The sequence below is a fragment of the Leptopilina boulardi genome, unplaced genomic scaffold (genome assembly GCF_019393585.1).
Source record: "Leptopilina boulardi isolate dan_hultmark-lab unplaced genomic scaffold, ZJU_Lbou_2.1 LbouV2_64, whole genome shotgun sequence".
NCBI classification, from domain to species: Eukaryota; Metazoa; Arthropoda; class Insecta; order Hymenoptera; family Figitidae; genus Leptopilina; species Leptopilina boulardi.
In genome coordinates, this window is record NW_026138010.1 from 755,956 (window position 1) to 772,731 (window position 16,776).

The 16,776-nt window shown below is 29.5% G+C and overlaps 1 protein-coding gene across 3 annotated transcripts in view; it reads left to right on the forward strand.

The window, feature by feature from the left end:
* LOC127290435 (trithorax group protein osa) overlaps window positions 1-16,776 on the forward strand; it is a 310,977-nt gene that overhangs the window by 20,710 nt on the left and 273,491 nt on the right. The gene's annotated exons all lie outside the window — the stretch shown is intronic.

The following is a 16,776-nucleotide window of genomic DNA, read 5'->3' on the forward strand; positions in this document are numbered from 1 at the left end:
AAAATTTCAGTAATTTTTTAATTGGACAATCAGTGAAAAATAACTGATATTTCAATCATTTTTAACTGATCTTCAGTGAAAATTCACTGATTAAAATCACGAGAATAGACTCACTGATTCTCAGTCAAATTTCACTAATTCAGGATGAGATAACTTCAGAAGAAAATTGATCAATCTTCGTTTTGAGATTATATATTTACTCTCTTAATTTGAATAAGTGAAATTTCACTGGTAAAATAGCTAGAAGTCGGTTACTGAATCATTTAGTGAAATTTTCACTGAAAATCAGTCATATATCACTGATTTCCAGTGAAAATTTCACTAAATGAATCAGTCAATCTGTATTATCGGTAATGGGTAAAACAGTTTGACTGATTCATTTAGTAAAATTTTCACTGAAAATCAGTCATATATCACTGATTTCCAGTGAAAATTTTACTAAATGAATCAGTCAATCTGTTTTACCCATTACCGATAATACAGATTGACTGATTCATTTAGTGAAATTTTCACTGGAAATCAGTGATATATGACTGATTTTTAGTGAAAATTTCACAAAATGATTCAGTAACCGACTTCTAGCTATTTCACCAGTGAAATTTCACTGATTCAAATTAAGAGAGTAAAGACTTAATTGTTACAAATTTATATTGTTTGTAAAAAAGACATTATTATTGTAAAAGATATTTTAGAGAACGTTATATAAAGTTGGATAAAACAGTTTTAATATACATTTTTAAAGATTTAGAAGCAGTATGTGAAATACCAAAGATGTAGTAAATGTAACTTTGAATAATATCTAAAATGTAATTGTTGCAAAAGTTTTAATATATTTTTAATCGAATTTATTATTTATTTCTCATCACTCACTTATTTTTACATTTAAATTTAAAAAAATTAAAACAAAAATAAATTTTTTGAAGAATTCATAAATTTCTTCGACAAGTTATGCATGAAATATACTTGTAAATGTTTAAACAACTAAAAACAATACAAATTATTAAAAAAAACCAATGGATTAATTACTTAAAATTACAATTTAAAGGTCCTAAAAAATAACCGGGAAAAAATTCATTTTCACCCGGAAAACCGGGAAATAGCCGGGAATTTTTTTCTTAAGTTACAGTGGCCACCCTGAATTTAATTGAGCCTCCCAATTTTGTAATTGGGAGGCCGCGGCTCGGACGAGTTATAAAATTGGAAGGCTCAATTTTACTCCAAACTTTAGTTGGCATTAACTCCCGAAATTTTTACAGTGCATTGCTAAATGATCACAAAGTGTGGTTTTTTTTAGTTAACATAGAGAAGACTTAAAATATAGGTTTTTATGTTTTTTATTTCTCCAAAGAAGACGTTTTTAGAAAATTTTATTCCGTATGAGTGTGTATAAAAAAAATGACACTGAAGTTACCAACGTTGAATCGACGAAAAGAATTTTTTTTTTCCCTCAGATTGAATATTTTCCCGCCTTGGTTAAGGATTTTTAGTGTTTAAGGATGTATTTGGAACCAAAATAAAGAAGTTTAAATTTAAAAAAATTGGTTCTTGGCCTTTAAACTAAACTGAAAACGAAAAATTGGTTCGTTGATTCGACGAATCAACGTGGGTAACTTCAGCGTCATTAAAAAAAAGAGGAAAAAATTTTAACCTCGCTAATATGTATTGACATAGTCGAACATTTCTATTATAGTAAATAATATTTTTCTGAAAAAGATATTCTTTTAGTATTTAGCTGATAGGGTATATGAGTAATAATCTGAATGTATATTATGAATATTTATTAGTAAATCGATGCAAGAGAGTTTTTTTTATTTCTTCCGTTAGCGCAAGAATATAGCCGCAAGAAACGATATTATTCGATCAAGGGAAGCACTTTCCGCTAAAGCAAAAGTTCCTGCCCTTTCTTTTCATTCTTTTTCCTTTTGATACTGTCTATAAATCTCCCCTTCGAAATCCGATTTAAATGTGACCAAATTCTCACGTGATTCGAGATCTCTAGTGGTTTGATTCACAGCTTCCGATGCAAGTCACTTGTTTCTTTTTTGTATTGAATAACAATTTGGATTTATTGAACTTTCCCGTTAATTTTATTTTTTATACGTCAGTACATATTACAATCATGTTAAAAATATTATATACCGGTTAGACTTTAAAGTAGAGCTTTTTGAAATACGAGCATATAAGCTTCATGAAAACGCACAATAAAAAACCCTTTTCATAAAATATAAATTATTATCCAACTCGTCGATTATAGATGTATGAAGTATATATATATAGACTCTAAATTTGAATCAGTAAAATGCTACTGACAATCAATATCAAATATGATGGATTTTTAGTGGATGTGCTTTCTTCAATTTACCAGTGAAATTATAACCATTGCCAATGACTTGTAAATTTAGTAATCTGTTTCATCAGAGTAAAGCAGATATATCTATTACTCATTCTTAGTTTAATTCTACCGACAATCAGTCAAATTTTAGTGATTTTTAATGAAAATCTTTACTGAATCATTACAAGCGCATTGAAATCTTGAAACAGTATATTTATTTTCTAGTTAATGGTCCAACTAATTAATTGATTTTAATTATTATTATTAAATTAATAAAGGAATACTAAATGGAAAAAAATGTTGTTATACTAAATATTATGTTTTAAATTAAAAAATAAATTTTGAGCGTTACTGAAAATGGAAAAAAAATCGTACTATTATAAACTCAACAACATATGAAAATTCAAATGGTTTTTTTAACGAACTTTAAAATATTTATTTTCCGGTTTCAGATGAAATCAACAAAAGTATTTTTCTACTAAAATAAATTTTTTCCCTTTTTTGTCAAGTTGAAATATTTTCAATTTTGTTAAAAGACCTTTTAAATTTTATGAGTAATGAGTAAAATTCTAGTTTATTATATTTATATAAATTAAAATTTCAATTTCCATTTTATTGTTTTAATAATTTCTAATAAATTGTACAATATAAACGGATTGTTACATAAGAAGTGACTTAATGAAATTTTGTTTTTCAGAGAAATTGTTTTATAAGAAAGTTATTTAAAAAAGATCCTTTTATAGTTGTACTTTGCATAATTAAAAAGTTTGGAGTTCGCTATATTTAAAAACGAATATTAACGGATTATTGAACGCCTTTTGTTCTTCGTAGGAACTTTTTATGTTTGGAAATCGATAGAGTAATTATTTCACAAAGTGTACACTTGTACATGAAACTTTTAAAATTAATATCATATATCCGCAACCATCGGTATATCGATTCTCTGTTGGATTTTAAATATTTGCCAAAAGTTAATTACCGACAAACTGACGCAAGAAGAATGCCTGTTAATCTCCAGATTTATTGAACGATTTCACTTTTACTATTATTGTTTCGTTACACATGACTATTTTGAAAATTGACAATTTTTTTTTTAAATTTCAATTTAAAGTTCGGTTAAACTAATTGGTATATATAACTAAAAATGAAGTAAAGACTATTAAAATATTATAAAACTATTTATTATATATTTATAGTGTATTTTTAGTTTTTTATTATAGTATTTTGTTATAAAACGTAAAGTAAAAAAACCGTGTACAGAAATTGCTTTATTAGACTCTGATCAGGGCCTTGAAAGTTTTCCGTTTTTGAATAAACTCTAAATAAACGAATTGTGTTAAATCGCCTCGTCAGGCGCTAAACAGTTTCATTCCCGTGCGATAGACTATATAGAAGTAGGGGAAACTCGATTTTACCCCAACTGGACCAAATTTCAATTTCTGACCGGAAAGTCATTAAGAGTTTCACGTTGTGTATTATTGACAGTTTTTAATGTAATTTTTACATTCGTCTAGTTTTTAAACCTTTGTGTCTTTATTTATTACCATTTAATTCTCATCAAACTTTGTAATAAATTAGCATATAATGAAATTTAAAAAGTCTTTTGTAATTGACTGCACATGACAGAATATTGATTTTAAACAGTATTGATGTATTTGTTAAATGATAAGTACTCAATTTGGTGTGGAGTAATTTGTTTGTGTGAGTTTATTAGACGTAGTGGTAAATACATAAAGTTAGTTACACATTACTTAGCAATTGTATATATTGATTTAGTTAGACAAGAGACTTTCAGAAAGTTTCGATTGCAATAAGAGTATACAGGATATAGTAACTGTACATTGAGGTTATGTGGATTCACTAGCGCCTGTAAAATTACTAAAAGTTGTAAATTTAATAAATTTAACTAATAATTGTGATTCGAAGTACCCGATGTAACAAGACGACATAGGAAACGACATTAATTTAATTATAACAGATTATTAAAATAGTTGTTTAGTAAACGAAATCAGGCAAAAAAATGCAAAAGTAAACAAATTTTTAAATTTAAAGAAAATTTAATTGTCGATGTATTTTTCTATCAATATGTGATTTTACAATGAAAAAATTGCTTTTTTACTTTTTATTTAGTAATTTTACAAAATTCATGATATTCACATTTTCAAAATGTAAATTAACTAAAAAATGTAACTTTACATTCGTCCATAAAATTACATATAGTGTATGCGAGGAAAAGAACCATGACACAGTAGGGCAAATTTACATTGGGACTGGAATTTTACAATCGCCATTTAAAATCGCTCTACACTGTAATTAATATTGTCAAACTGAGTGCAGTAAAATCACATAATACTGTAACGAGATTTGTTACAGAATCTTGTTTGAACTTCTAAAGTCAATTAAATAGATTTCGAATGTATTTACAGTGTGACGCGAATTTTACGAATATTTAAGAATTTGAGTATTTAGGAAACGACCCAGGCTAAAGATCTGTTTAGTTTTCTATTAGCTAGACTTTGGTATTCGACTTATCAATATTCTAACATGGCATTACAACGTCCAACTTTAAATGGGACAAGTATAGGGCAATTTTTAAATTTAATTTTTGTTGCCTAGTACACCGCCAATAAATTTAAATTGTTTTTTACAAATATATTGAATAAAAGATGTTAAAAAGTTTGTTGTTATTTTTCAAAAGTGTATTTAAAAAATGGAACTTTTCCTTGTTTTGCAATAAAATCTAAAAGTGGGATAGGCCCAAGAGAAACATAAAAAGAAATGGTTCGAATGACATAAACTGCTGACATTTTACCTTTAATGCATTTCGCCGATCATCTCGATTTTATTATTACCTGCAATAAAAATGGTTTCATATACGAAGAATTGAGCGAAATAAAGAATTTGTTTCATTCTTACGCACTTTATGATTTTATAATGCATTTTTCAAACTAATATTCTGATAAATTATATATACATTATGTCATATTAATTTTTTAAAAGCAAATATATTAACATCTGTTCATGGTTCTTGAATAATATATATAAAACTATAATAAAATATATTGTTCTTTCTACTTATACTCTCTAAATCTGAATTAGTAAAAATGTTTACTAATTTAAATTAGTGACTTACTTTTTGCTTCTGAATTAGTAAAAGTTTACTAATTATTATTAGTAACTTTTACTAACAATTAGTAAAATTTAACTAATTCTCAAGCAAAAAGTAAGTCACTAATTTAAATTAGTAAAAAATTTTACTAATTCAGATTTAGAGAGTAAATGTGAAAAATAAAGGTACTATTTATTGTTTGTTTCCTAGTACATTGTATATAATAAACCATTTTCTTTGCTGTTATAAAGATAAACAAATTATCTGTATTGCGCAATATAACTAGGTGACTTAATCGTAACAGCTATATGCTTTACACTCGAAAGTTGTAAAGATACTTGAAGAAATGTATTATCTGTTTAAATAAAACATATATAAAAAAGTGCTTATTTTGTGCGTTCAATAATATTTAAGATTTTATAGAACTTAAATATTACCTTATATTAATATGATAATAATAATAATAATAAAATAATTAATATAATTATATGTACACATACAATTATATTTAATAGTTGAAAAAAAAGAAATACGTAATATTGTTTTGCAAAACAATCTACATATTATTTTACATTTCACTTTTTATCACAAATTTTTTACATCTTGGAAATTTAAGAACTAGAGATTCTAAGTTCTCGTTTCACATGTGTCTCATATTTTATTTTATATGCTTCTTTTTAAAAATGTTTTAAGCATAAAATCCTGTCTTTTATTTTTAAGTAATTCCTTGTATAAATATTATAACGAAAGAAATATTATCTATATATCCAGAAAAAAGATTTTTGTTTTTTTTAAATCTCTTCTTTCATTGCAACTGTTTAATTCAGAAGAATTATTCCTTTGATATAATATAAAGAAATCCTGTTTGAATCAAAGAAATTTGGCTTCAATTTTTAATGAAAATTTTTATATAATCGTTTATTTTATTAATTTAAAGAACACATTTCTTTGAGTTAAATAGAAAAACAAACAGGATTTCTTCATATCTAAGAAATAATTTTTCTTATTAAACAAATTGCAGTCTAACAAAGAAGTTTTTAAAAATAACAGAATGATTTTACAAAGTGTAATATACCTAAGTATTTAGTTGTTTTTTTTAATATGATAAAAAATTTCTCTTTTACCTATAAATTATCCTCTTTGAGTATGTAATTTATGTAAAACAATGAATGTTCTTTGCAGACAGTGAAATATCAAAGATAGTAAATATTTAAAACGTGTTTCAACAGACAGCATTAAATGTCTATGAAATTAAAGAGCGCCCTATATAATTTCCATTTAATTACAGACTTCATTAATATTTGTAATATCGAACTTAGTCGCTTTTGTATATATATATATATATACATGAAACCCCTTTGCGCGAGTCTTTATTTTATGTATAAAAAGGTAATAGCTCCATTCCCGCTGAGTTGAAAGACAGAGAGGGGGGGGGTTCGCTTATTTCACGCGGCGACGTAACGATTTTTAAACTTTGCCGAGAAGTTCCGATGAGTTTCCGTCGGAGAGTTGACGGGCAAGTTGTGCAAAACTTGGAGTGGGGACAGTTTGTTCTGTCGAGGCGGGATTTCCCTCCGCTTTCAAACTAGTTTGCGAATCCGCGCAACTCCATTCAGTTAAAATCAACTTGCCGCAAACAATCTCTGTCCCTCTCTTGCCCCTTTCGTTCCCGGTCTCAATATTCACTTGCGCCTCATCGTAGCGAATTTGCGAAGCTTTAATGTTACCAATAGTCGGGCAAAATCTCGATTACCGATCGTCGGTAAATTTTCGTTTACCACTAGAACCTGTTATACCTACAGTTAATATTTTAGCGACTTTTTCATACAAGTTTTAATATTGTATTTTTTAAAATTATTGAAATAATGTGAAATTAATTTCTTTTTAAACAGTGAATAGTACGAATTTTATTTTCATAGTTAATTTATTTTTATAGGGTAAGTGAAACAGTCGATAATTTTTCAGCAACTGTCGGTAACGAGTTGTGATCATCTTAAGGTGATGTAGCGTTGTCAAGATAAATGATGAACACTTTGTGAGGTAGTTGATATTTTTTACGTTTGAAATGATTTCTTTAATCACTGTAGTATATGATTAATTTCGTCATTTGGTAATGTAGTAGTAATTTTTGTATTATTGTTGGACTTAAGAATATTGGCATCTAATATTTTAAGAATTAACTATTTCGTTTAATAATAATTAAATACAGTGGAACCTCGATTATCTGTCAGGCATAAATTTTTTATATAGATATTAACATTTACATGCCATCAAAGTAAAATTTAGTTTTAAAATATCAATTAAGAATGAAAAAAATTTGAACTAAATGAAATTCATTTGAAATGTGTAAATATTTACTTAGCACTGTGAGAAATATATTTTTTCTGGGTGTAATAATATAAATTTTTTTTACCTTACAAAAGAGTATGTTTGGCACGAACACGCGTTTTATAAATAAGAATGTGGACAATAATTACTGCGAAAGAATATAGTAATGTGCGAGTACAATAATGAGGGATATTTGTTGGGGATGTAAGGAGGCCTGACGGGTGCATAATTTGCCATTGAAATCCGGTGAATAGACATAGGACGAGCGCCTTGAGCATACGAAAGGTGGCAGAACGTAGGTAGGGGCTGAATTTATGATAATTGCATAAATCAGAGCTTTCCTCCACAATAATCATAATCTATTGGGATAGTTGCACGAAGTTAGCTATTTAGCCGACGGCGTGTAGGGGTACGAGGGGAGACTGAATAAGATAAAGTCCTTGGTGCACTGGAGGGTTGAGAGTGAGAGAAATATCCAAGGTTGGGGGGGGGGAGTGGGTGGCAGTTGTGGTGGTGAATAGCCTTAGAATTACCAATGCTGCTGCAAAATTATTTGCATAGATTCCCAATTCTGGGGACGACGCGTTGCGAAGGGACATCTTCCATTTGATATAAATCTTGTTTACATTCCTCAGATCTAGTCTATTTTCATATTTTAATACAGTTCCCGTTTAGATGTTATGTTTTATCATATTTTTCCGACTATCATCAATGGAGTTTCAATTAAGGAATTATTTTTTTCACGAATCATATCCCCAACTAGCACGTAATATTACTGTAATATTACAGTATCATTACCCGGTAATTAAAATTTAAAGGTGAACTGAATGATCACTCCGAGTCAGGTTATATTACTGGAATATTACAGTGATATTAAAATGTCTGCCAGATGGTGATATTACCGAGTATAACATTACACTGAGAGACATGTTTAGTCAGAGCAAGCAAAATTTGGTTGGGTCAACAAAAAATTTTGATGGTATTTACACTCAGAAAAAAATTCGTTTGAAGCAACCAAATTTTGGTTAAATCAACAAAATAAATGCATTGATATACAGTTAACCAAACATTTGGTTGCATAAACCAAAGGTTTATTTAGCTCAATCAAATTTTTTCTTTGTTCAAAAAATTTATTAAAATACACCAAACAGATCAAATAAATATTTATTTGAATTAAACAAATTTTGTTTGAACTAACCAAAAAATTGGATAAATATAAAAAAATGGTACATTTGGTTCAAACATATCTTTTTTCTGAGTGTAAGCAAGCAAACTATTTGTTTGAGTCAACCAAAAAATTTGGTTGAGTGTTTTTTGTTGACATAACAAAAATGTTTGGTTAGCTCAACCAAATTTTTTTTGTTAGGTCAACAAAAATGTTTGGTTGATCAAACAAAAAGTTTTTTTTTTAAATTAAAAATTTTTTTCTGCTTTATCTCTTTTCTTTTTTTATTTATTTCATTATTTATTTATTATCAATTTAACATAGAATTTATATTTATCCAATTGAAATATATGTGGACTTTGAAAAATCTCATCTCTTTGTTGGCCTAACCAAATGTTTGGTTGAGATAACTCTATGACTTTGTTTCAGCCAACCAAAATTTCGTTACAAGAACCAAAATTGCCTAACCAGACAATTTTGAGGCAAACACTAAATTTTTTTTCTCATTGTTCTGTAATATTACGGTAATGTTACAGTAATATTACAGATTGATTTGAGTTACTCATGAAGCATCACAATCATAAATATATTAGAAGTCAGTGTGACTTGTTGGTAAAACTCTAGACTTGTGTGCCTTGAGTTCGGGGTTCGATTCCCCGGTTGGGTACATTTTTTTCGTGAAATAATATTCTTCTAATGTTACTGCTATATTCTCGTCTATTATTACCTTACTATTACGGTATAATATTACTGTAATATTACAGTAATAATGCCTGAATATTACCGTGTAATATTACCATGAGGAGGACATTTTAATATCACTGTAATATTACAGTAATGTTACCAGATAATATTGCTGTAATATTACTGTAATATTACGTGCTACTTGGATTCTTAGATTTGTCAATTGTTTTAACTTTTTATTTTGAATGAATTTTTTTTTAAATTTTACATGTTTTATCTACAGAATTTTTCTTCTTTGAAAAACTTTAGAGTACGTTTTTGAAATTACATATAAATTTTTTGTATTTGGTTTTTTTTTGTATTTTACATTGATGTAGCTCAAAAAACAGTTCATGTGTAATTATTCGGGAAATATGAAAAAGAGTTTTCATAAATTCAAACATTTTTTTTATTTAAATAATGAAAAAGATTTTAGATCTTTATTGCCTACTAGTTAATCCAATCTAGTTTTTTTTTATTAAAACTTGCAAGAACTTTTTGTGTAAAGATCTTTTGAAAATCTGACGCAGCAGCACGTCGTTAACGAAAACAACGAGCCTGAATGTAGAAGGCGAGAAAGTTTCTAAATCAATAAGGACGGGGATGTAAGATGTTTCGTACAGTAGTTCTTAGATGGCGACACTTTTCATGTTTAGACGAACTTCCTATTTTTCAATATACGAATAAGTTTCTAGAATTCATTAATATTTTATATACATATTTTGCAAATGCAAAACATTTAATTTATTTGAATAAATACAATATTTTTATATATTTTTTTTAACTGAAGATATATTTGTTTCTTCTATTTAAAGTATATTACTTTAAGCGATTGATGAATTTTAGATTTTCTAGCTTATTTTCATTAATTATAACTCAAGTTTATGTGAATTTTTTCTGACTAAAAGTTGTATATAATTCTTGTAGTTTTAAAATAATATGAAAGCTTTATGCATACATTTTTTTTGTCTTGAAAATAAAATAAATTTCAATTGAGATAATTTTTCTTTTCAATAAGACTTGAAATAAACGAAAGTACAGTCTAAGTAGAGTAGGTCTCTGTTGAGTCAGACATCATGCCTAATAACACGTGATCATCGACCATACAATTTTCCGCCGGAATTAAATAAAACTCCAAAGAGAGAACGTACCAGGCTCTGATATATGTTCTGTTTTTAGAATAATATCGCACTTGGTCACGGATTATTTTTAAAATAGGAGTACATTTGTAATACATTTTTCATAATTAATACAAGGTAATATTTTTCAAAACTTTCAGTAAAGACTTTCGTAATTCCGTTAAAATTTTTATCTTGAAAGTTATTGTGCCTTTAATGAGGTATTTAAATTAATAAGGCAATTAACTAGCATTGAACAGTACATTTTTTAAACCATAACCTCAAAAATAGAAATGATTAACAAAAGTGCCACCAAAATGCATAAGAGAATGTAAAATATTTAGATTTTTATAGCAAATATCTACACTGAAAAAAATTTATCCGAAATCTTCAACTACCTTTTGGTAGTTGAGTGAAAAGAAGTTAAAACAATTACTTTCTTAGTTAGTTTAACAAGGTTTGTGTAGTTAATTTCATTATTTCTTAAGAAGTTAAAAATTAGTAGTACAATTAACTTAAAAATGTAGTTAGAATTTAAAACTAACTACAAAATCTTATTATATCAACTACATTCTTAGTTATTTTAACTACTTTTTAGTAGTTAATACAACTTTTAAAATTGAGTTGAGGACCTATTGTACTATACAAGGTAGTTAAAAAGTAGTCAAATCTACTACTTATTTTTTTGAGTGTATCTTATTAAAAATAAAGAGTAAAAATTTTGATACATTTATTTTTAATATTATTTTAGTTTTATATAGAAATTGATTATTGGATCTTTAACGGTTTCCCCCAAATATTTTAGAGAAACCATTTATATGTTCTGATATTGAACCACCTTCTCAAATTAAAACGGAAAATTATTGAATGATCCAAGTTATTGTGCCCTATCATATAACAATTAAGACATACTCTATTGTGTAAATGAATCAGTAAATCAGTAAATGAATCTGGTGACGATTGATAACCCCTTGTGGATTAAAATTTAAAAGAATATATTATTTCTGTTACTAAAAATACGTTCTTAAAAAATATCGACATTTTTATCTCGAATTAAAGAGAATTTTTTTATAAAAACAGAAAAAACACTCACTCCGATAATAATAATAATAATGATAATAATAGATAGAGAGCCTAATGGGAACTGGGGTGCAATAGTTTGAAAGTTTTGTACTCGATTCGTGTGTATATCGACGCCATTATGGCTCATCGAAGTCGTTATGGCTCAAAATAAGTGCGTCGTTCCATTGTTTAAGGTCGAAGTTGAAATTAATGTTGATGGTTTATGAAATACTGGTGTACATTATTTTTTCTCTCATTATTTATCATTATACTGAGAAATTGATGCGGATATTAATATTTATGAACAAATAACTTAAATTTAATATTAAATCAATAATTGTAATTCATATATGGTTAATAAGAAATTAATTTAAATTATATACAAACCAATAAAGAACAACAAAATAGAAAAAATATAGTTTTGTCTAAGAAAAATTTTTCAATCCGGGTAAATAAATATTTTAAACTTGTTCACAAAATTTTAGACCAATCCATTCAGTATTTCACGAGCAAATATACGATAAATATTTATATGTAAAATCACGTGATCCAGTCATATGTCCTTATATACAGTATAGGTTTCAGTTCACAAAAGTAATCGAAGTCTTGTTTGACGAAGCATGTACTTCTGTCGAGTACGTACACAAGTGGGAAAAAATCTGTTTGGGGTCCGGCTAATCTGGCGTTAGGTCGCGGAAAACGCGGCGTTAAAATACCGGAAAGCCAGGACCCTAATCCGCTTAAGGAGATTTATTTAATACTTACGGTCGTCTGGTTTGCCTCCACTGCTCACCTCGTTTCACCTCGAGACCTCGACTTTTTCTGAGCCTAATTTTTCTGTTATTTTAATACTGTACGCAGCTATTTCACCTCGCTTATCAATATCCTATCTTTTATGAAATTATTTGTTTATAAAATTAATAAACCTCTTAAATGCCAGAGGATTAAAATTTTATGTGTGTATATTGCATTCACATATGATGATGTTTGTCGTGAATATGAAGAATAAATTCACAATAAAGACTCGGCGATGTGGAAAAAATCACCGAAGGTGTTGGGGTTAACGATTTATCCTGGATACCTGCAGGGCCAGAAATGAGTTTATAAAAATTGTGTCAATTAGGGCGCAGCAAGAAACGCTCGTGTAAAAGGGCTTTCCAGTAGAGAGTCCTTTAACGACAAGCGACTCTTTATCACGAGATTGCGGACAGTCAATTTACTTTGAAGAAGATTCAAGAGAAGCAAAGTGTACATAAAGGACGACGTGCTAAAGTGAACTTGTTTTGAAATCAGACTCAGAAAAGCACCCGCTGTTGATTCATCAAACTTACTTTATTAATTAATCTATATTACTTCCAAAATACGTTTCATTCTGATGAGTTTTTATTTCAAAAAAATGTTCATTCTAAATAATTTCAATTAATTACAAGGTAAAATAAAGTTCTCTGATTAATGTTCACTTGCTGTTTACTTTGATATATTTATTTAACATTTAAACATCAAACGACGTATTTTTATTCTGAGCAAATCTCGAAATGTATTCGATTTACGTGTATTCTAGTTTGGAATATGTTTGAATTCAAGTTTGAAAATGAAAAAGTCGTGGTGTACGTTTTTCGAAGTGATTTTGTTGAGGGGGAAATAGTGCAAAGTTTAGAATAGCGTTCTTTGATTCGCGGTTGGAGAGCCGAGGGCGTTGCTGCAAGTAGACGAGTAAAGAGAGCATTGTTGGTACTGCTCGGGGCGAGGATTAGCCCTTGGGGCATTGTAACACCGTAAATATATCCCTCTCCCTACACACCCCCTCGCCTTCCTTCTTCTCTAACCTTCCACCGCTGTTTAGTTGGCAACGTCTCGACCATTCGAGTTTACACCAAACCACTGCGATTTTACAAAGCTCTGCATGTGAGAGACAAATCAATTCTTTCTCAAAGTCCATTTGCCTTCAATCCTTTATAATTCAATTCATTTTTCAACCAAAAAATTATTTTTCAATAATAATGGAAATAAACATTTGCAGAAAAATTAATGAATGATTTTATTGTTATTAGTATACAGAAACATATGTTGAAAAAAGAATTTTTGGAAAACTAAAATTTAATTAATTTGAATACTTTTATTTCTTCAATTAATAAAGCTATATGTAAGAAATAACATTTAGAAAGAAGGATAATAAATGAAAATGTTTTTTACGCTTCTCTCATCGTCTTTGGATTTTGAAGATGAGCTAAAAAAATACATAATATTAATATTGACAATTATTTAATTCCACTCAAGCACAAGAAATACAAATTATAAAAATTTGCTGAAAATAATAAATAGGATAAGATATCTATATTTGAAATAATAATCCGAGATAATGGAAAACAAATAGAGTTGCGTCATGTATTTTTGAAGTGAGCGATATATACGATGAAGATTATAAGGATGGCACTCTAGCCAATGTCGTCATCTCGATTCCCAATATCTCGTAGCTCGCTCCCGCTTATAGTCGAAATGGAAAGGGTTCGAGTCCGGAAAGGCTGCGGGGTTATAATGAAATATAGCTTCGTTCCGCTTCGTATAAGACTGCATTAAGATTATACCTAGCGCTCTGTGGCTGAAGGGCGAGAGTAGAGGCCGAAATAAGAGGGGTTAACAGGCCCGGTGCGGCGGGGGAGGGAGAAGCTCAACTAAAGGGGTAAGGGATTCCTCCTACAGTGTTTTAATCAAGCCGGATTTGCTGCGGCAAGCCCTGCTTCGAACTTTCATTTTAGCCTCGAACCGCCCGCAACGTTTTCAGTCTCTCAGACGAGATTCCGATATTCTCGGCGCATTAAAACGCTATCCGTGTCGTAGCGATCTCACCGCACACCGCTATGTCGGCTTAACCTTCCAAGGAGGGATTGCTCATCGCGTATATACGTTCACGTCGAAGATTCCTACTCGTCCAAGATCCATTGGTGCCTCGTGTATGGGATCGGAATCTTAATGCCAAACACATAGCCACGAGTTTCGAGCTTTTTCCAACTTTCACAGCTTCAAGAAGTTTCATGCGCCGTGGGGAAAATCGATGGACAAAATGTAGTTTCGTGTATCGACTTTTTTTTAGATTAGAACAAAAAATTTCCAATGAGTTACAACAGCCTAATATAAAGCAAAGCTTTGCACTCACTGCGTAGCCTGAATCCATCCAATCAGTTTATCCATCTTTATCGAAAGCAGTTGCACTAAATTGAGCAAATAATTTTGAAATTATCATGAAAAAAGGACGGAAACTGAATATGTTGTGAATGCGTACCAATTTTTTCTTTATAATCATTTTGTAATCTTGAGTCCCATCCTAAAGGACGGAAGGAAGACGACCAGGAAGGAAAGGAGCATACGGCAAACAATATGGCGCTTGGAGACCCCTGGAGCAGTGCTGAGCACATGGGGGTTGGGGGTAGTAAGGACTGGTCAGTATGCAATATGCTAAGGTTTCCACCCCCCGTTGGCTTGGCTTGCTTCGGCACTGGCCAAACCCCTTTTCGTCCTCTAACCTTCGAATCCTTGGGTTTGGGAATTTAATTACAGTATAGTGCCTACATTGTAGCCCCAGCCGGCCCGGAAATAAACTCCCTATTGTCGCGGCACAAAGCTTCTATTTGTCACGAGACGGGGTTCGACACTACATTCTCTCTCTCTCTCTCACAAACTCCCATATCTAAGTTTCGCCAAATCGATCTTTCCCGTATGTCTAAATTCAAATAATTTTCAATTTGCATTTTCTGTTTTGCATCGAGTAAAAATCATTGTCAAATAAAAAGAAATTTTTCCTCATTAAATACTCCAAATTTTTTTACATTCTTAATATATTAATTTCTACTGTAATCAAAATGGATGAAGACAATAAAAAAAAAAAATAAAAAAAGTTTAAAAGAAAATATTTAAAAGTATTCCAAGATTAGTTGGATGGTGCGAATTAACGCAGACCAGTTACGTACCATCCTCAATCTTACATTATGAAAGAGATTATGAAGTAACCACAATCTAGTCCCTTATCCTCCTTATTTCGCTTCTTCGGCAACTTGGATGTAATAACCAACTCCTCTTAATTATGAATTTTCGCTCCAGCATCTAACAACGTGCGTCTATCTTTTTTCGTTTCAAACTGAATCAAGAAATTATACAAATCATCACTATTCTTTTGATAAAGATGTTAATATTAAAATTGCTGCTTTTTTTAAATATATGAAAAAATAAGGGTTTACTTAAATATGGAAATTTATCACTTGGTAAAATAATATACAAGAAAGAAAAAATATATAAATCGTCTAAGCCAATAGTGTGGAACAATAAAATACACTGATATAAAATCAATAATTTTACGAAAAACAAAAGTCAGTCAACACTTGAAGAAAAAGAATTAAAAGAAATTTTTCTCTGAAATAATTAAAACTTTATATATTTTTTTTAATAATTGCCAAATATGTATAAAGTTGTTAAAAATCGAAAACAATAACATAAAAATTTTATCTACAATACGTCTTCCACTAAACGTGGCATGATTTCAGTTTTATAAAATTATTTAGGTATCAAAGTAAAGTTAGTTGATTTTAAAGGTAAAAATTAAAGGATGAAAAATCTGAAATTGATTTCAACACGAACAGGATTGAAAAGTATAGTGAAAATGGTCTGAAGCATTGGAATGGTGTTCTTTTCGAAATATTACCCTTCCATACAGAACGAGTAAAATCGCTCCAAGGGATGTTAAGTCGAGCATTAACGATCCTGGCGTTCTTCCTTGTTATTGCTCGATGGCACGCGTCTTCTCGCGTTGAGCCATCAAACGGGCCATTCTGACAATATTGGAGATAGTTTTGTCCAAGCTGCATTCTTCCCCTTACTTAAAATCACTTTGCCTTCTTCTATATAGTACGAAGTGAATTTTTGAGTCAACTCAATCTAAAGAAATGGC